Below are 21,983 nucleotides of genomic sequence, written 5' to 3' on the forward strand. Positions count from 1 at the left end.
CAGAGCCTGGCACATAATATCCAGAAAAAAACTGATGTCTCAAAATCATTGGTATCTCCTAGTTTTTTTCAGTGGGACAGTGACACCTACTCACACATTCAGAGTGATTTGTCTGACATCATTGCCATCACCCACTTTTCACCATGGGACAAAAACTAGTCCCTGTCCTCATTTGTATCCTCCTGATGTTTCTCTCTGTGTGGTGTCAAAAGCTACTGTTATTCTTCCTGGAGACAACTTTACTTTGATGGTATTGGTTTGAGATAAAAAAAAATCAAATAGGGTAACCAGAAAGAAAAGTAGGAGGCAGTAGTAATTTTGAAAACATCTTTTGAAAAGAAAGAAGTTCTTCTTGACCTTTCCTGTACAGAAAAATTTATGAAGATGAAAATCCAAAACTCAAAATTTGGGGACACCAAAGCTACATTGTTTTCTTCCACAATGACAACTCAAGTAAGGAGTAAAAGAAGCAAGTCTTTAAAAATCTTTCTTTAAAGATTAAATCACACAATGTGATTTAATTCTGTGTCTTTGATATATATGTTACAGTATTATACTTGATCACCAGTATGTACTGTCAGATACAATTCCTCCTTTCATTGCTTGATGTTCTGGAATAGACTTTCTGCAGCCAGCTTGGATATGTTATACCAGAATCTAAGTGTGTGATTTTAAATGGCCACCCCTGTCCCACCCCAATGACCTCCTCAAACAGGAGTTAGTGAGGCTTTCAAATGCTAGAATCAGAAGCATAGAATGGTTTGGGTTGAAGGGACATTAAAGATCACCTAGTTCCAGCCCCCCTGCATGTGCAGGGACATGCTCCCACTAGACCAGGTTGCTCAAAGCCCAATTCAGCCTGGCCTTGAACACTTCAGGGAAGGGCAACCATAGCCTCCCCGGGAAACCTGTTGCAGTGTCTCATCACCTTCATACTAAAGAATTTCTTCCTAATACCTAAATCTACCCTCTTCCAGTTTAAAACCATTACTCCTCTTTGCATTGCTACATGCTCTCATAAAAAGCCCCACCCAGCTTTCCTGTAGGTCACTTCAGGTACTGGAAGACTGCTATAAGGTGTCCCTGGAGCCCGCTTCAGGCTGAACTTGGCTCTTCTAATTTCTATAATTCATTATCTGTAATAACCCAACATGACCAAGCTGATGATATAAACTAAATCTCACCACCTGACTTGTAAATTAAACAGATGCTGCTATTCTCCATCTCATTTGTAGGGTTTAATCTGTAGCCTATACCAACAGCACAGCAGAGACAGTAAAAGCAGAGTGAACTGGAGTCTGGCTGTTTCCAGTGAACAGTCCCCAGCACAAGCCATGCAGGCTTAACAGGTGTCAGGACAACCGTAAGTTCCTTCAGTTGTCCTTAATAAATTCCCTCTGACAAATGAGAATGAAGGACAAAAATCAAGACAAAATGAAAAGTCAGGACAACAGGAAGGAGGAGAAAGAGTATAAGAAAAAGACCATAATGGAGAAGACCAAGTCTGTGGATTAAATCAAGTGTAGTAGAATTTTTTTTTCTAGCTGTGTGAAGTAATAAGGGCTAGTTAAGTGTAAAAAATGTTTTTTGGTTTAAAAAATTACTTCTTAATATTCTAATATTTATACCTCCAAATGGATCGAGGGCATTTTTCAAAATTAAAGGAAAAAGAATGACCTTATACAGCCTACCGGCAAAACATTGCTAATGACTGGCTTGTCCTAAAAATCTGTCCCGTTGAATTAAATGACACTACTCGATTGCAAAGGCTTATGTCAGTGAATGCAGGCTGGCATATCCAAGTCTTAAATTAGAAAATAGGATAATGAGAAAAACAATGAAGAAAGATAAAGAGCATTGTAAAATATTTTAAGTTAATATTTTTCCTTATTCTCATATTCTTTGGGTAAGCAAGGAATCATCTCTGCTAGAAATTTCAAACATCCTTTTTTAAAAAGCAACAGATACACTACTATTCAGATTAAAGACTTTTCTTACAAGCCAAAAGATTCAAAGATCCATTCATCTTGAGGATTTTGGAAAATATTTATTTGCTTCTTCAATTTTATATTCCAACTTTTCATTCAATTGTCTTTCTGTTTTCATTCCCAGCTGCATTAAATAAAATAATTTAAAAATGCTTGTATGTATTTTAATAATATCTAGAAACATATTTTTTTCTTATAAGAGAATATTGTTCCTGTCTTATGGGAACAGAGAGCAAAGGAGAAATTAGAGCAGCTATAAATCAGTTTTGTGTTTTTGATAATTTAATACATTTTTCACCGTTTGTTCTCGCTGTTTGGCATTCAACTAACAACTCAGTTGGCATGCAGCTTTGCAATCAATCTCATCTCCTCCACCCTCTCTTCCATCCCAGCATCATATACTTAAAAGGAGTGTAGATTCCAAGAAGTGTTTTGCCAGATGTACAATCCGAAGATTTATCTTTTAATCCCTGACATTTGAATTATCCCAAATCTGCAGATTAAAAATTATTTCTTTTTTTACTGTATGGACAGAGGAATTAATATTATTGTAGGGTTAGAAACTCTTAAGTGGCTATGCTTATGAGCTAGCTTAATCCTTTGGTAGGGGATAATAGGATAATAAAGCATGAAGGAATAATCTTAGTCGTGTCTCTCTGGTATTCTGGCAGTTGCACCCTGTTCAAAAGCAGTTTCGTGCGAAGCCACCAAAGCTAAAATGACTGTAGTTGTCAACTGCACAAATGAGGGAAATGTCCATGGCTGTGTCAGTCATTCTAATGAGTCACAGAAGGAGGCAAAGTAAAGGAACAAATTAAAAGCAACAGTATTTTTCTCCCTTCCCCCCAACGGAAGAAAATGAGAATAGTTGCAATTTCATTTGCTTTTAAAGCACAGCACTTGGATAATAAACGTCCCCTGCAAATGTGCTGAGCAAACACCTCTGCATTCATCAATATGCGGGAGCTGTTTATTGCCTCATAAACTTGGAAGCAAGTGATATTGTCTCTTAAATCAGTGGCTGCATGGACATTCTAGACACTGTAGGAGAACAGTACATCGAGACAATGCTGATACTTAAATTAATGGTTCTAGTAATGACTGAAGTGTGCTTTGTCACTATTAAAAAAGTTAGACATAGATTAAAAGAAAGCTGAGGACACAGTGTATGTATGTTGAGATGGGAATGTGTGTATGTGTGTGTCTCATTATAGTTTTTTATTATTTTGGCATAAAAACTTACTACTCTATGCAATGCAGTTTTGATTCAAAGGAGGGTTGGGCTGCCAGTACTAACGGGGTCAGGCTTGGTTTACGCCTGCTGTATGCACAAACCCAGTTTCTAAGCCTATGGGGAGCATTGCTTGAGTTGTGAAACTGTGTTACCTTTACCAATTTCAAACCAGATTAAAGAGCCAATAATCATCTAAATTCTGCGGCATCCATTACTTCTAAACACTACAGAATTTAGCTGGCATTACACTGTAATTTCTCATCTGCAGTACGTCAAGCTGATCCTATATTCTTTATCTGAAAGGAAGAGAATACGCAGGTGGAAGGCATTGCCTCTGGTCTGCTCATGTTCAGGGTAGGAAGCCAGTGTAGAAGCAGCTGGGACAAGGAGGATCAAGGAAGGGTTGACTGATCAAGGACTGTGTTTTGCTTTCTGCGTGCTTGCAGCCTGTATATTGCAACAAGAAGGACTAATTGCTTCCCGAGCAACCGTAACTTTAATAACAGCAGTGAAATGCAGTGGAATGTGAATTAGACCTCCATGTAAACTAGCTATCTGACTGTATACCATGTGTCTCAAGCAAATGTGAGTAGCTTATGTTGTTCATTCTGTTGAGGGAAAGTAATTTAGCAGAAGTATAGGTACATTTGCACTTGGCTGCTGTCACATCTTCTCAAGGCAATCATCCATGCTGCTGGAGCATCCCCCTTTTGCAGAGGAACAGCACAAAGGTAGTAAAGGAAAAAATATTCCTTCTCGACTCCCTCTCATCTTTTACCCCAGAATGATTTACAATACTGATGAAGTACTAATACTGCACTGTAGTGGATGTTTCCCATTTGCATAGTGTTCCAGGCATATCTTACCTTACGCATATCCTACCCTATGCATGTAAAGGGAGAACAGTATTCTATTTGAAATTGTTCATATATATTTATTTATGGATTATTTTCTCCTGATAAGTTGCATTTCTGAAGATCTTATGTACATATTTAGTGCCAGAACTTTCACTTCTGCAAGCAAAAATGTATGATTGATGATGTCCCAGGAGAGTGCTGTATAAACTTGTTATCAAGCCTGTGTACTGTTCTTATTTTCATCTTTAACCTCAGTTCCTTTTTGAATTAGCTGTGTCCATAGGTGTATCCATAATTATTTTCCAATGAGCAAAACTGTTCCTTATGTTCAGGTAGCTTAAGATCTGAGCGGCCTTTCTTCAAAGTATGCAGAGCATTGTTGCAAAAGGTAAATATTTTCCTACACTTCAGACCTACAGCTTAAAAATAAAGCTGGGTGAAGTCGGCAGAAGTCCAATTCAGATTTTAGATTTTTTTAGAATTGCATCATTACTAGCATTGAAGTAGTGCTCAGGAAGAATGTAAACCATCTGAATAGCCCTATACTACTCTCTTCCATATTGTTAAGAGGTAATAGTGAACAGAAAATTAAGCATGCATATGCAACATAACACAGTTGCAATGAAGCGTAGCACCGTTTCAGGCTGCGTGTGCACAAGCTGTGCATTGCTGATCCCTGTCTTTATAGCCCTCTCTGTACTTCTGTTGTAGCCTGGCTGGAATACTAGGTCTGAGTTTGATGTAGCATACTGAGAGAGGACAGCTGATAAACTACAGGAAATCCAGAGAAGGGGAACAGGAAGATGAACTAGCACAGAAAAAATATCACAGTCAAGTGTAGGTAAGTTAGTGAAAGAGTAACTGAGATAAAATGTAACAAGTTGTAAATGTTTATAGGATGTAAATACTAAGGAGAAAGAAGAATTACCTTATTGAAAGCAAGGACAAAATCAAGAAAAAAGGTATTAGGAATTACAGCGTATGCTCCCAGAAGGAGTAACATAAGACCTATCCATTGGGAATTTAAACTAGTTTTGAGAAGACAATGGAGAAGTAATATCAAATACTGTTCTCTGTTACCAGAATTTGTTTTCAGTGATGTAACAGCTTCTCCCTCTTGCTGCCTCTTAGGGAATTAAATAAGTGCTTCGTTAGTGCTTTCTCATTACAAAGAAAATAATAGATTTCTATTGCGTAGTGAAGCAGCAGTCTAATATTTGTATTTCTGCTTGGAGAAGCATTGCAAGATTTTTAACAGGTGAAATACAGCTTTTCACATAAGCAGAGCAGCCCCTGTTGTTGCCTTCTCATCCCGGAGGCACTCTTGAAGTACAGAAGATGAGTGCTGTAAGTGCCGAATATTATAGAAGTGCATATGTTTCATGCTTTTTGAGAACAAAATATATTTTGTAGCTAGAAGGTGAACAGATGCAAGGTTATGACAATGTTGTGCCAAGTTCCCACGCACAATCACAGAATACCACTCTATTTCCAAAGACACATTATGAGACTCAGTCCTCTCATAGACCTCTGTTCAGCCTGCTTGATAGCAACAACGGCTGCTCTGCCTACAATAGCAGTGAGCTCTTTTTACTCAATTTCTCATTTTCATCTCATCTTCAGTCCTTTACAGTCTTGAACCTCATTAGTTCCTTTTACAGTCCTGTCTGAATAAGCTTTCTCCTCCACTCTTTCAGCCATGATCCTTTCATGATCTTGCTCCCTTGTAGTTTCTCTGTCACTCCTGCCCTAATATTCTTAAGCTTTCTGTTTTTATCCTCTAATGCGTTTTTTAAAACTATCTAAATCAGACATATTCAAAGAGTCAGTATTCAACCAGCTCCCTTTTAATTGGAAACTATCTGCACTTAGCCCCGTGGAAGTTACATGGATGTGTTGCCTCATGACTTCAGTGAAGCCAGGATTTTAAGTTTACACTTCTCACGTTTCTTAACTGTCTCAGAAGCAGAAAACTATGTAGTTCCTAGTAGTACAAATACTGTGATTTATGCCATGCAAAAATCTTGCCTGGGTATAAGACTATTACTTGCTTGGCATTTCAGCACTAAGAGAATTCTTTGGCAGGCTTTCTGCTAAGGTTAACAAAAGTTAGATAAATATGGGCTCCTTGCACTTAGATACTTTGTCATTCCATAATGTGTCTTGCTGTGTCTGTGTATTCAGCCAGAAGAATGTTGGCCATGTTCCTGTCTCGTTTCTAAATGCTGGCAAGCTAAGTGTAATTAAGGTATTCCTTTTAACAAGATTGATTTAAGGCTAAATGGAGTTATCTATTTGCAGCTTCAGGTCTTTCAAAAATGAGGTAACATTGAACTTGGGGAAAAAAGTCAAAAGCACTATAGTTCTTTCCCCCACTACCCTTATTTTCCATCCTTTTCCCATGTTGTTAATGGAAACCATCATTCTCTTTTCATAATTGTTACTCTACCATTTTCTTCCTCACGCTTTAAGGCTCTGTAGTTCAGCCCTTTTCATTCTTGATGCTTGATTTCTACTTTCTCTGGCCATAGCTACCATCATCTTATCTCTTTCTGTAACCTTGAAGGCCAGATTATGGGGAAAGACTGGAGTCAATTGATGCTTAGCATAAAAACTGAAAAAAAAGATTGTAACTGAATCCAAATGAAGAGGAGAATGAGAATTATAACATTTATAATATTTATAAAATTATAAATATAACATTATAACAATTATAACATTTAATACTATAACAATTCTAGTACCTTTTTTACCCAGCAAGTTCCTGGGGATGTTATTGCCCAGTTTTCCAGCTCTGTTCTTGCTCTGGATCTATCATACAGAGACCAGCCAACAAACTATGTGCTATTTATAGTTATTCTGCACATGAAGACGTAGTCTGAATTTCAGGAATTAGTCAGGTACCTGGTTTACTCGGGTATTATTTGGTTGTTCAGGCTGAGTTGAGCAGAGCTGGGAGGTGGTTTTGGCAGACATGAACTCGACAGTTGCAGTAAAAGTGAATAAATGAAACTCCATCTTTTTATTGTCAAAAAGAAGACATCAAATAAGGGTTCCCACAGACAAGTTCATGCACTAAACCTCACATGCACCTCAGCACAAGCATTGCTAAGAGATTTGTAAATTAATCACATACATAATATGGAGTCCTGGTTATCACCCTATCATCCACTGTTCACATCAACATTTACAGGACTTGAGGATCACTCTGTCCTCTGAATATCAAATCAGTATTTTCTTCCTGTTCCTGAATAAAATGGGGGTGCACTTTTACCCAACAGTCACTGGTTGACTACCTGTGAAAACTGCAGCTGTCTTGGATGCCTGCAGATCAGGAGCTTTCACATCCAATTGAACAGAAAGGAAGTTTTTCAATGAGTAGCAAGAGAGATAAGAAATCTTCTAATAAAGATTTCACTTTTCAGTGAAATAGGCATCCACGCAGGCAGGAAGCAGGTTGAAGGCATACAGGCAGCAGATAAATCCTCCAGCTCCACTTTCCTTATCCCATCTCTGCAGCACAGCACATTGAGTTGTCATCTGCCATTTGTGTATTCATTCTAATTCTTTCTGCCTTGTTATTCTGTCAATTTCTTAATCTATTTACACTGACTTTATTTTCAGCGTGTCTATTGTGACAGCAAATCCAAAGAATTGCCTTGGGTGTTGTCTGAAAATGGCCATTATAAAATCATAATGCCTACCCAGATGAGGAACTGTAAAGGCCCTAGGCATCAGTAGGAGTCCTTAACAGCTGCCTGCTGTTTAGACCTGCATATCAATTTCCACCTTGAAGGATCTGCTGCAGTATTATGAGGTGAATAGGCACTGTGTGTATTAAAATTTGGATTAGCGACTCAACCAAAACATTCACTTTCCCTCCCTCCCTCTCTTTCTCTTGGTGTCTCTCTCTTTTTCCACATTAATAAACTTGCTATCTCCATCTTTTGTTGGCAAACTATATAAAAATGCAAATGATCCAGAATCCAATTAATTTCTGGAAGGTTGCAGCTGTTTTGGGCCCTATTCACAAAGACATGTGGTGTTCTTGCATGCGTGTGTGTGTATGCATGTGTATGCATCTGATTGCTAAGAAAATCAGGCCTTATTATTGAAGCCTTGACTCTCAAAATTTGAGCTATTGTTCATTGCCAGCACTGATGCAAACAGATAATTTCCAAATTCTATTCCACGTTTATTAAAGTGGTAGGAAATGTGGCTAATTTCAGACAAAGCAGAGAAAAGGTGGAGCTTGAGAACTGAAATAGGAGAGCTGGGAAATCTGTTTCTATTGCAACAAAGAAAAGTTTATCTAATATCTCAAAGAGCATTAATTACTGTGAGGCACAAGCGAATACATTGTGGATTTCTTCACTGGTTTTGTCATTCTTCATTGCTTTATTCTACTACCGTGAGTTTGGCTTCATTTTGTGTTTTGGTTTTTTTGCTTGTATCTAATGTGTAGCTATGAAATTGAGACCATCCTGGGAATACTTTTCATTATTCCAGCTCAAGCTTCAAACAAATTTATCTAGACCAGACAGTTTGAAGCAATGTAGGTAATTGTTCCCTCCACTGGTTGAACTTGGGCAAGACAGTCAGGACCAATTCTTTAATCGATATTTTTATATTAAGGGCTTCTGTTTTTTGCTCCCCAGTTTGCACCTGTATTTGGAAGCACAAACATCAAAGCTAACAAACGGTGTGAGCACATAGGTCTTGATCTCCTGTCTGTCTGTTTCCCCACATTAACATGTTACCTGTGAGCAACAATATCAACAGCATCTAATTTTCCATGTTATTTATGTCTTAATATGTTCCTGTTTTTCTTGTTTACTACCTAATACCGGTTAAGCATATTTCTGTTGGTGGGATACTAGTAGTCTCTCTCCCCTACCTAATGAACCTCAAAGGAGCTTAATATCTATGAGACCTCTTCCCTCTGCCCTTTTATCTGCTTGTTTACATTGGCCAAGGGTTAAAAATGTATGCAAGTGAAGGGCTTACAACAGTGTGATTGTACACTAGGGTGGAAAAGAAAACATTTATCTTAGCTGTAAATAACCTGGGATCCTTATTTTACTTATTATCCTAAAATAAAGTTTTTTTAATTTTTCTACAGCAGTCAGTAAAGAAGCACAGTTGCTGCTGACAAGAGGGGTAAACTTACAAACAATATTTGCCATTTTTATTGTCCTACAAGCATATGGTGAAATCTTAGCCATAATGAAGATCCAGCATTTAAGGTACGTAGTGTAAGGACATACGTAGAACAAGCCTTCTCAATTTATTACAGTCAGCAGTTTCAGCAGTGAGTGCACACAAGATGAAATTCAGCCTTGTGCAGGGAGCTCGTGTCAGGTCAGAGCATGATCTAAATCCCCCTTGAGTTCTAAAAATAGAATGCCAAAGTGGAATTTAAAGCCCTGTAATAGTGTCTGGTACAGACTAAAATTTAACAAAGAGGAGATGATTTCTGCAAAGGTTGTGATACTTTGTCTAAATACAGTCTTGCAAGCATCAACCCACAGAGGCCAGGCCAGTTTGACCAAGCTTGGATATTCCTTGAATAGCATGCTCAGGTACTTTGATTAATAAGAAAAGGCACCTCTGTGGGCAATTAGCTAAAGGCTGCTCTCTTCCCTGGGAAAGAGCCAGAGCTTTTGATCAGATAACTGGGGTTTTAAGTTTAATATTTTACAGTGAGAGCTTTTCTTCTTTTGGCTTTGTTGTAGCTGACAATGCACAGAGATAATGCATATTGGGAGTGCTGATAACAAATAAGCAGATCCATACCAAGAAAAATGGGAGAGAGGCTCCCGTCTCAAGCGCTGTTCTGGAAAGGGTAGAAGGAGAGAGTATTGATAAGGTTATGTGTGGATCAGCTGAAACTGCTTGTCTTGGTGCTACAACAGCAGTGGATGTTAGAGCTTGCCATTGCAGGCACTGGGTATAGTTCTAGTGTAGAATATTTTTATTTCCACTGTACATGTAGTAGTCTCTTTGAATAAAGAGTAGTTAGGGTTCAGGCAACATCTGCTTTCAGAAGCTCAAGAAAGCACCAAAGAATTCCCAGAGTAAGAGTTCTGGTAGAGACAGTAGGACAGAGAGCAAACTCCCCTGCTGTTTGCCATAGGCCAGAGCACTGAAACTATTTCACAAAATTATGCCATATATAAAGTCTTAAAAATCAGAGGTTCCTCTCATGCAAAGGAGAATTTAGAAGAGTGCAAATAACGGCTCCATCTGGTGATGCCATCTTTATAACAATGTATTTAATTCTCTTTTATATAACCTTCTTTCAAATTTAGGTCCTTTTCTTCTTTCCCAGTTGGCTTCATTATCTGAAATCATTCAGATTTCATTATAGTGAACAAAGTATAAATATTTCTTTAAGGTAGTGACTACACTGGAAGATTATGGGAGAGTCTGGCAAATTGTCCCAGATCACTAGATAAGGTGATCTCTGTCATAATTCATTTGAGAGCAGAAGGAGGAAGAGTGTCTCTCTTTGGTAGAAGAAATGTCCTGTTATAGTAATCAAAGAAAGAGATTTTTTTATTCATGTGAGTTAAGAAGAAATATGTGAAACTATATAATTTTCTTAAAGAGCCTGCTTCTGCAAAGTGTGCATTGCCTTCTTCTAGCTACTACTTATCCTTAATCTGGCTGACATCAAGTCTGAGCTACCTACCATTTGTCTAAAATGTTAGTAATTTCCTTCATCATTCCTCCCACATCTTAGTCAACCACATTTTGAATATTCTAGATGCAGCAATCTGTTAGAAGAATGTAAGATGAAACAAGAGCCATCACAATACGACCAAAGGCCCATCTAGCCCAGCTCCTGTCTCTGCACTATACTTTCTTTCCTGGATTCCAATTGTTTTCAACTTGAACAGATGTAGTTTCTGTATTTTTGGTAGATGATTGATCTACTTGTCTGTTTTCCCCTTTCATTCCATGCATCCACACCATCACCAGGTAATGATTTTCACAGTTTTATGACTTCTTGTACAAAGAAGCATTTGTGTTTATTTTGATTGTGTTCTTTTGTATCTTTATTTCATGTTCCCTTGCTCTCTTGTGGGATGGGTCAAGATCCGTTTTCTTTGCTCTGTTTATCAATTCTTAGACTTTTGTTGTAGTCTTACAGGTCATCCTTTTCCAGGATGAAGTGTGCTACTGTGTTCTGCTGTAGTTGCTGAGTAGCTTTTCTTAATCATTTCTTGATCATCTTTGTTGCTGTCCCTTGGAAATTTCTGTTCTATCTCTATCCTTTGTGAAGGAAGGGGACCAGATGGTATTTAGCACACAGTATTCAACATTGAGTTGAGCAATGGTTTTCTGTAGCAGCACAGTGATGTTCTTTGTTTTGTTCTCCATTTATTTCCTAATATCTTCTAACATTTGACTTGTCTTCTTGACTGCTATTAAGCATCAGGTTGACATTTTCATAGGACTATCTGTCATAAGCTCATATCCATCGCCTAAGTAGTAATGATCAACTCCATCATATTAATATATGGAGTTAGAATTGTTTTTCCCATGTGCATTGCTTTCCATTTATCTACAGAAAATTTGATTTGTCATTTAATTGCACAGCCACTCAGCCTCATAAGGTTTCCCTGTAGGTTTTATATTTTGTTACTGCTTGTCCTTTCTGTCTGGCATAATGCTGTATCATCATACAACTTCCTGAACTCCCTACTTACCCACATTTTCAGATAATTTAGGAATACACTGACTATCCCAAGTGCCAATTCAGATCCCACTGGAACTCCAAGGATGGAACACACTGTGGCAAAAGCAGTCCACTTGCTTTTCCTCTCTGTGACCTGTTCATTAACCAGTTACTTCTCCATGATCTTTCCCTTTATCCCACCACTGATAAACTTTCTTAAAACATTTTGTTAAGGATTTTTTAGAAGACATGTGAAAGCCATGTAGATTCTGTCAACTGAATTAACATAATCTAGGTGGATGTTGATTTCTGTAGAGAACTCTAGTACATTTGGAAGACAAGGCTCTCCTTGATAAAAGCATGTTGACTTTCTCCAGTGGATTAAAGTTATTACCTGCTCTTCCTTAGGTTGTTATTTATTTTCTCGGTAGATAAATATGGTTGTGTGCCTCCCTACACACCAAGAAGACAAAGTCATCTCATATGAATTAGTGACTTCTTTTACCACTCAGTTTAAGAACAAGATAGTAGTGCAAAAGACAATTAAAAATCTGTCTAAAAAGGTTATTTGTGATCTGTGTACCTCAAGTGTTGTGCTAAGTATTTCTGAGTATTAAGCACCATCACTTTACTTTTTCCATTTTGCATAATGCAGCAATAACCTTTTGATTTGTCACGATACAAGTTTAGCACTAGGATTAAGTCTTCTCTGTTAAATCTACCATAATTTTATTCATCCTGGTAGGAAAGACACAGGTAGAGGGGTGAAAAATACCAAGGGAAAAAAAAAAAACTTTGGAGGGTTTGTTCTTTTCCATGTGCCTGCACCCTATTAAGGTGCCATCTGCTGCTAGGACATAGATTCATTTACCATTACAGTGTTCTAACATGATTACCTTTTTTCCCCTCAAAAGCCACAACACTCCTAAATACAGTTGTACTTAAAATTCTAGGGAATGAGGTGGTCCTTGCCCTAGACACAATTGTTCTCTTGATTTTGAGAGCATTACCACTAGCATTAAATGTAATTTACTTTATCTGATGACAGTTTGCTGAACGAGATCTTAGCTTTTAATAGGATCAGGACATAGATGGTAAGTGGAGAGAAGAGAAAAGCACTGTGGGTGGAATTGATCCCACCCCATTACCCCCTCCTTAACTAAGAACAAATTGAGCACATATTATGCTGCCTCGAGGACGTTGGCCAAGTTAGAGGGCATCAGCACATCCAGTCTCCAGGCTGGATCAAAGTCTGACACCCTGCTGCATTTCCCCTCATGGGTTGTTGCCCTGCTGTAGTGCAGTTGTGAACTCATTGGATATATGCTTCTTTCCTCTCTATTCACCACTGCACCCCTAATTACCCTCTAGTTTATGACTGTCAGTACAGGCTCCTGCAGTTGCTCAGGGTAGCTGTTCTGTAAGCCATCCACCCTTTACACAGCAGAACCTTTTTTCTGTGTCTTATGTTATCATGGGCAAATTTCATAGTATGATAAAGCCCTTCACCAATCAAAGCATCTAGTGTTAGAGGAGAAATTGGTTTCTCATTCAGAGTTATGGGACTATTATGACCTCCCACATTACTGCTGGTTCATTTGCAATCAGCTTTTTCATTATCTTTCAGCTACACCGGACCAGAATTATGTTAATTGCCCATTAACTACAGTTGGGTGATTCATTTATTCTTTTAATTTAGAGTATCGAAAATGGATCTAACCTCTATTTTGCTTTTAAAACTTTCTGATATAATCTTTGCCATTACAGAGGTGGAAGGAAAAACAAGGTATCAATAAAGCCATGACCTTCACTGAGTATGGAGCCTCTGTGGGCAGTGCAAGAGCCTGTATTTCTAGCAAAGTATTCTGGAAAGAATGATAAATGAGTTTATCAGAAGAATTAGTTTCTTTTTCTCCCCTTTTCTGCTGGAGTAGATTTTTTTGCATGTGTCCTGGAGTTTCATAGTTTTGTTTTTAATTTTGTTATTTCTGCCTCTTAAAGGGATTTGTGTTTCAAACTTGAAATAATCCTCTACCTAGCAAAAATTTGGGTAAAAAAATTCTACATGGCAAGCTTATCAAACATCTGTGGAGTTCTCCGCAGTTGGAATGTGTGGCCAGACTCACCAAGCATACCAATTTGAAATGGGTTTTTTTCCCCTTTGAATTACTGGGATTCTTGAGCTTTGTATTCCTTTGTGGGAATAGGAGAGTAGTTTAATATTTTTCTTTCAGATTGTTTTTCCTTGCATTCCTCAGAACTGTGGACTGGGAGCATTCTCACCTCTTACTATCTGTAACACATTGTATATTAACTTAAGCTTTCCCCTGTAGCAACATGTAGGTGTTTGTGATAATGGTTGAAGGTAGAGTTCTCCATGGAAATGTAGCTGCCGTCCTACAAATACTTAAATATAACTTTACTCAAGTGAATTAGCCTAGTATATATTACTCCAGTACTTAAATGGATGAACACATCACTTAGAACACCTATCACTAGAACACATTCATCCTTAAATAATTGTAGACTCTGAAAGAACAACTCCCTACATTTTCCAGATTTGTACTATCAAAATGGTATCTAGGTACCTTAACCAAGGATCTGGGTTCACTCAATTCTGTGCAGGTTAGTAAGAAAGAAAATATATTCAGCCTCTGAGAATTTGTACTCAGAGTGTGATAAGACAAAGGAGGTGATGAAGAGGTGAAGTGGTTTGGAAGCAGGAAAAGCACAAGGCAAGGGCTGTGCACTGTGCACTGGAATGTAATTGAGAGGGCTCTGGGATAGGGAGCATCTCCAGAGCATCTAAAAAGGATTAAGGAGAGGCTGAAAGCAGGTTTAAGGGAAGCCAGGTGTCAGTGTGGGATGGAGTCCTTAGGGCAGCTGGAAGGCCTGAGGAAAGTGTAAGAAACTGAATTGCAGCAGGAGGAAAAAAGGAGGTCACATTGGACCACATGGATACTTTGGTTTATACAGGGCAAAATTTCAATTATTATTTTTATTGGACCAAATCTGTTAAGCCTTTGGGGGTGCAGATGCACCTGCAAATTTGAAATAGCTGATATTGGAGCATGTAATTTTTTTTGTTTTTTTTAACTGGAGCTCTTGTGCAAGGAAAAGGAAGCAATGAAATATGAAAGAAGCAAGTAGGCTAAAAAATGTTCAGCTTTATCATTCCCAGGCATTTAGAATTACTGAGATTATTAGATGACAGTGCTTAGATTATTAGATTACAGATACTATACACTTAAAACATAATTATTTTCAACAGAAAGTGCAACTAAATCGACATGGCTTTCTACATGTATTTATGAAGAATGAAGTTCACAAGATATAAAGTTAAACTATATCTTCTTTCTTTCTCATGCCTTTATTAATCCTTTTTTCCCCCTCCTGTTTTTTGTTTGCTTTATTCCCTCTTTTTCTTTCTGCATGTTTTTGTTGCTCACCTTAGCTAACATCTCTTTGCCTTTTCTGTATATATCCTCAGGCCCTGGCTTTGCAAACTCTTGTATAAGACTGTTCACATTGAAACCAACAGTATTTTTATCAAATAAATATAGTTGCTGTTGCAGGATTAGGAACATAATGTCACTGACTTGTTATTAAACCCTATTTTTTTCAACAGGATGAACAGATTTTAAATTTTTTTTTTTTCAGAGAAAAATTTGCAGATAAACTATAAGTGGATAGGCCTTTATTTTCCTCACCACTGAAGAGATGTCTACATATGCAATTGAATTTTTGAGGGTTTCTCATGTCAAATTTCTTTCTTCTATCAAAAGACAGAGCAGAAACACATTTTATGCTACTTTCTCTTTTCACAGGCTCTGTGTTTTATCACAATTTTGCAGTATGACAAAACCCACAAGATTTGTATCTCTGGTAGTGTCACAAAACAATACATAAAGCTCACAAGTTTGTTTTCCATCCAGTCAGCTTTTGCATCTGTGAGAAGCAGGTTTGTCTCACACAGTTATGGGGGCTCACTAAAACTCCAGCGGTCAGCTCAGCATCTTAAAACGCGGCTGTTGCTTCCAGCAGTTCCTTTAACTTCTGCTTGCATAGCATCCCTTCCCAAACTCTTGATCTTGTAATCACAGTTGTCATCTTCTTGGAGAGGGTGGCAGCCATGTAGATTAATTATCTCTGTACTGTGACTGGAACATCCAAGCCACTTGCCTGTCATCCAACATCTTTGTACTGAAGGGCGCTTTTCTGTTTGTGAATCCAAGCTGTATCACATTGTAAGGACACAAACTCAGACACAGAGATAGCTGGAAGCTAGAAGGGTAGAAGCCAGGTAAGCAAGGTAGCTCCAGTGTGGCTCAGCCTCCCAAAATGGGCAAATATCTTGCAGGTTCCCTATAGTAATGCAACTAGATTACTGAAAAAAATAAAACTGTAAAGAGAAACTATAGAAAAAGCTAGGCTCCAAGAATCATACTAATTTTGCTGATTTTGCATGGTAGGTGGTTTCTCTACTCCACTTTTTAAAAGCCGAGGGCCTAGAAGTGTTTACTAAAGCTACTCTTGTGTGTGTCTGCTGAAACACTCATTGTCTCGCTGATTTCATATACACACAGGTGCAAATATGTATGTATGTTCAACACCTTCTGACTTCAGTTTCCACTCCCTGATTATGATGGATTGATTTAGCCATTCCTAAACTGTCTATGTTTAATCATCACAGTAATCAATGCTATAATACTGTCTGTACTGTAAAATATGCAGAATGCAAGATAGGAAGAGAATTCAAGTCAGCGTTGCTTCTTTCTGGAATCTCAATTATTTCATTGCTGATAATTTTCATTTAAATATGTAGCCTTAAATCTTGATTTACCATTTTTAATATAATCCTTTCCCATATCTTAATAAGTGTTCAGGATTGGATGATGAGTTCATTTACCTTTGAACTAATCAGAGGGGAAAAGGCTGAGATTCCCAGGTTTTGTAACAGATCCAGCAGAAGTAGTTGAAAAAATAGTAGTTGGAGGTGCGATCGTTTTTCCATATAGAAATGCTGCCCTCTCCTGGACGACCGGCACGTTACAGCTTAATGGTCTTCGGTCCTGTGAGCAGCTTTTCCCATCCTAACTGGAGGTGACAGCGGAATGGCTTTACTGTCCCGATTCACAGTTTCACTTGATGGGAATACCAGCTGCAGTGTTTTCTGGCTGCCCTCCCCCTGAAAGATGCAACACATGAGATGCGTCTCTGACTTCTTTGCATGGCTCTAAGAACAAAGGGATACATGGTTATTTTTCGTGTAGGTTCCTGCAGTTAAGTACCTTGCTCTGTTTTTTCCTGCTGCTGTGGGGCTTCACAGTGGGAAGTTTACTTGCCTGCAAAACCAGCTGCTGGATGAATAAAGCATACCAGACCATTTTCAAAACCTCAGCCTAAATTTGATCCTGCAGCTGGGTAACTCGGCTGCCTGAGCTCTGTCCCGGCAAGGAGAGCTGCCCTGTGCCTGCAAGAAGAGCCTCATGTCGGTGACATGTCAGTGACACTGCACATGGCCCTTCTTACCTTCATCTCTGCTCTGCACCATTGGAAAAAGCTGATGCAAATACTGAATTTCTTGCATCTCATTCCTGGAGCTAAGTCTATCCCAAGTCTTTTCTTGGCAGCCTGCTCTTTTCAGGGGGACCGACTAGGTCATGAGGAAAAGGAGCTGAGTGGACTTGTGTATAAGATTTGGTACCAGCCACTGGGATATCTAGCTCTGACATTCAAAGATTTCACTGTTCCTGAATTAAGTTTAAGCAAGATGTCTTTTTAGATGTAGTGTAGAAGATAAGAGTAGAGTAGAACCCTGCGAAAATGTAGAAGAGCCAAAAGAAAGTGTAATTTATGCCAGTTTGCATTACCTTGATGGATAAGCCCAGCAAACATCTACAAGTTTTTTGTACCATAATCTCATGTATAACTCTTCCTTTAGTACAGCATACTAAAGGATGGTTTAAAAACCTACAGAACATATCTCAGTACTACAGTAATATCTGTTGATCCCAATTACGTCTCATAAAGCTCTGTTGATTTTTTTTTCCTTAGAGTGTGGGCTGTTTTCATAAAGGAGCATTTGATTCTGGTTTGCAGGCTTCATAAGCAGAAGGGCTCGTATCACAATCACACAAATTTATCCCACTGCTGTAATATGTAGTCCTCATATTGGGCAGAAATAAAGCAAGATATTTACAGTATGAAGACTCATTACATGTAAAGGTACAAAAGTCTTTTTCATATTTTGTGATAAGCACAGTGCAGCCAACTTTCTTGCAAGACTCAGATCTGTTTTTGAATCAGACTGTCCTGTTTTAGAGTTTGCCTCAGAGCCTGTGTGAAGTCTGTCATTTTAAAATGGCATAGAATATGGCGGATTTTTATTCTTTGAAATTTTAAATAAAACTTTGTGGGGATTAAACAACAGAAAAAATGTGTACTATTATGAAATTGATTTATTTCTACACCATTTTACAGCTTTATGATACTGGTTTTAAATGTTTTGACTGCTATTTTTGTCAAAGGTTTTGTTTTCCTTGTATTTATCAAAGTACTGGAAAATAAATACCTGAGCCTCTCTGAAATTACTAGCATGTGCAAAGAATCAGTAGATTTAAAAACTGAGTGATAGGTTCTAAGATACAAAAGAAGTTTGTTGGCTTTTTAGATGTAACTTGAACAAATTATTGTGAACATTTTATAGTATTTGGAGCTACTGTTTACCTCCAAAGAAAGAAAATGAACCACTGCATCATAATGCTTTACTGCCAGCTGCATAAAGATATACTGGAACTTCAAATATGAATTGGGTAAAAAATATCAAAATTTGGAAACATATAATTGATTGATGCAAAAATAAACAATAATAGACATGGTACATAAGGCACTGCAATATGACATGGTCAAAAATGAAGAAATGTTTTTTAACAAAATATTTGAGGAAATCAGGACAGAAAAAGTTTTTTTTTCTAGTGTTCATTTTTTCTTTTTAATGCATTCTGATTAAAAAATGACAGAAATGTTAACAAAAGTATATTTCCATGTGTGTTTGCTACAGATATAATCATACCATTTTAGTACAGAAATTTGTTTTCATGTCTAACCTGAAAACAAAGACATGAAAAGTTTATTTTAAATTCCTAGGAAATACCCATTAGCATTAAAAGTCAGACCACTTTATACCAGTGGAGGATCTTATCTGGTTTATAGGATCCTCCTGCATTGTTATTTTTCATTGTTAAAATATCTTTTCAAACAGTATTTTTCAGTGAAAGAAAATAAATACATTTATGCAGAACAGGCCTTAAGAAGTAATCGGACAAAGTCAGACTTCAGAACAAATGAGTGAAATGTAGCTATGAATGTATTTAGCCTGGAAATGAGAAGACAGTTCCCAGTCATAAAGGAAGCCCATTCTAGCAGCAACAAAATCCCTGATTTATGAAATGGAGAATACAGTGTGGTCCCTGCAATACTGGGGTCTTGAGAACCCAAGAGGTCTCTTCAGTTGCTGTGTTCCTAGAAATAAGGTGTGTATTGTAGAGAGAGTGGTTGACTGTTAATGTTGATGAAAATCTGCTGGGAAAAAGATGGTTCTAACATTTAATCCTGGCACAGTATTTCTTAACCTTTCCCTTCCCACAGCTTTCCATACCAAACCCCTCCTCTTAGTAGGATAATATTAACACAACCTTCAGGCACCCATGTATCTTGATATACAGCCTTCAAACCAGAGATCAGGCCATTGTATTGTGTTATATACACCACAGCAATATTTCATCTCCTCATTATAGAAGTTTTCTCTAATTAATGGAATTAAAGATTTTGTTCCTAACAATTGCTTTTTAAACACCAACCAATAGAAAGCAGATTCCTTAGAGCTGCCTTGAATGGCCCTCCTGTGGCCCTGAGATTACTCTTGTACTTGCCCAGGATTCTCTGATCCCCCCCTGGGTCCTGGTAACATTTCTGGGAGCCAGGTTTGGATTCTTACCCACCAGCTTTCCTTTATCATCTTTGAAAGTACAAACTTCAAGATTATGATTACACCAACTGCCGAGCTAACTTTGGTTCTGGAAGGTACTGTAAGAGACATCCCCAGCTATGATGCAGAATAATCTTTTGCCCCACAACCAGATCAGCTGTAAAACCTTGATTTGGATATTAATTTCCTCCTGCAGCTCATTTCATGGTGGCTGCAAGATACAAGAAAGATGGAGACTATCTTTATACTGTCTTTCTTTTTCCCCACCTGCATTCTAGCAGATTTGAACAGGCCTAAAGGTCACTCTGCATGTAGCCACAGTAGCTTTTTAAAAATCTTTGTATGCTAATCCAGCTCTGAACTGCTTTACATTTGCATATTTGCTTAATCAGAAGTGTGTAAGGTCAGTGCGGGATCTTCATTAGGATATTCATGGCTAAAATTGCTCTCCTCATGACTTCTCTGCAGTGTGCAGCCACACTTATTCCCTGGATTATTCCTTCTGAGGAAGCAGTATTCTTCAGAGTTCAGCAGTGCCACCTAATAACTGACTGACTCCCACTCATGTAGCTGTGCTATCAAGTACAACAATGTCTCTGATCAACCCGGGTTGTGTGGAACAGCACCTTCTGCTCATCTGCCCTTTTAGTATGTTGCTGGGTCTTCAGGAAGAGATAATTCCCTTAGTTCAATCATCTTTCACATTGACCTGCTGCCTTTTCACAAGATTTTCATCTTACTGGGGTCATCATTTAATCCATGTTCTTAAACCATTGCAAACATTCATTTTTTCCTCTGCTGTTTCTATGCCTATTTCTTCTACCAGACACAGCTACAAATCCTAGCTGTATAATTATTTTATAAAATGGAGATAATTTAGAGGTGGAGAAGAGAAAATAGCTAGCATGTATTAAAGGAAAAAGGTACATGCCTATTTTAGAAAACTTAAGAATGTCAGGAAGCACTTGCTTTGCAATATATGCCATACAGATGTTTGACCTTTTGTACCTATCTACCTAGCACATGTGAGGCATGCATCCTTTATATTCATTTGGCTGACAACACCAAATGGCACTGTATGATACTTCCCTTACTTGATTTACTATTAAGCACACACATTGACCTGGATCATGTGATTCAAAACAGTGGGAAAACTCTGTTTCAGTCCAAGTGCAAGTAGTATCAGATACCTATCCAATGCTTAAATTTTACCTTACCACATAAACAAACAACCCGTTTCTTGTGTAGTAAAGATATTTAAGGCTTTTGGCATTGAATTCTATGGAGTCCATAGAATGGACTTGGGATTACAGCCACTGCCCACTAGGGATAACGGAAAAGGCAGTTGTGAGGATGCTTGAATACTGTTACCTCAAACTAGGGAAATGTCAGTTGAAGCTTTTTATTCAGCATTTGAGAGGATGTTACAGACACTGTGAAGGCAGTATGAGGAAGCTTGTAGTTCTGAGGGTTCAAAGGTATTAGTATAGTTCAGAGGTATCCAAATATATATAAACAATAAGAAGGCTTTTTAAATGGAAAGTGGAATAATGCTAACAGATGGCCAGCAGGACAATTAAAAAAAGGTAAAAGTTAATTCCAAACATTGTATTACAAAATGAGATTATGGCGTTTATTTCATAGTATTTGACCAGATCTATTTTCAAGATTCTCTAGAAATTAAGTATTGTACCTCTGTCATGTCTTTCCTCCTTCTTTGCCATTCACCCTTCTTCTAAAGCTTTGTGTTTCACTGGATTAAGATATACCTGTCTTTCAGTGAGCTTTCATTGACCTGCAGAAGTTTTGGTAAAAAGCAATTAAAGCCTGCAGAATTTAGCACAATGTGAAAGTAATCATGCAGGACTGTAATTTCTTCTACTGTTCATTAAGGCCATGATGTTTACAATTAAAGACTCCAGATCTGTCTTCACATAGATCATGGTTTGTTTGCCCCAAAATAGTCCCCATCCCATCCCTATCTTGTGCACTGTGGCAGCACCATCTGAGGAAGTGTGATCAGGGAACCAGAGCAGCTGGGAGATAATCTTTTTGGGAGGAACTGGCTTTCAGATTGAATCTCCTCCTGATGTGCATTGTCCCTCAGCTGCACAACTGATGCTGCTAGCTCAGCTGTGAGGGGAGGGCAAAGAATGGGGTTGCAGGAGGAGGAGGAGGCTTATGGGCTATTTTTCCTGCAGCAGTACCCTCTTAAGTGAATGTCCATTAA

The 21,983-nt window shown here is 38.1% G+C and overlaps 1 long non-coding RNA gene across 1 annotated transcript; it reads right to left on the minus strand.

Moving 5' to 3' along the window:
• Window positions 1-15,443: 15,443 nt before the first annotated feature.
• On the minus strand, window positions 15,444-20,227 carry LOC139794706 (uncharacterized). The gene is made up of 2 exons (XR_011725227.1): window positions 19,763-20,227; window positions 15,444-16,047 (listed from the first exon to the last, which is right to left on the minus strand). It is a non-coding gene; the product is annotated as an uncharacterized lncRNA (long non-coding RNA).
• Window positions 20,228-21,983: the final 1,756 nt, after the last annotated feature.

The sequence above is a fragment of the Heliangelus exortis genome, chromosome 3 (genome assembly GCF_036169615.1).
Source record: "Heliangelus exortis chromosome 3, bHelExo1.hap1, whole genome shotgun sequence".
Taxonomy (NCBI): domain Eukaryota; kingdom Metazoa; phylum Chordata; class Aves; order Apodiformes; family Trochilidae; genus Heliangelus; species Heliangelus exortis.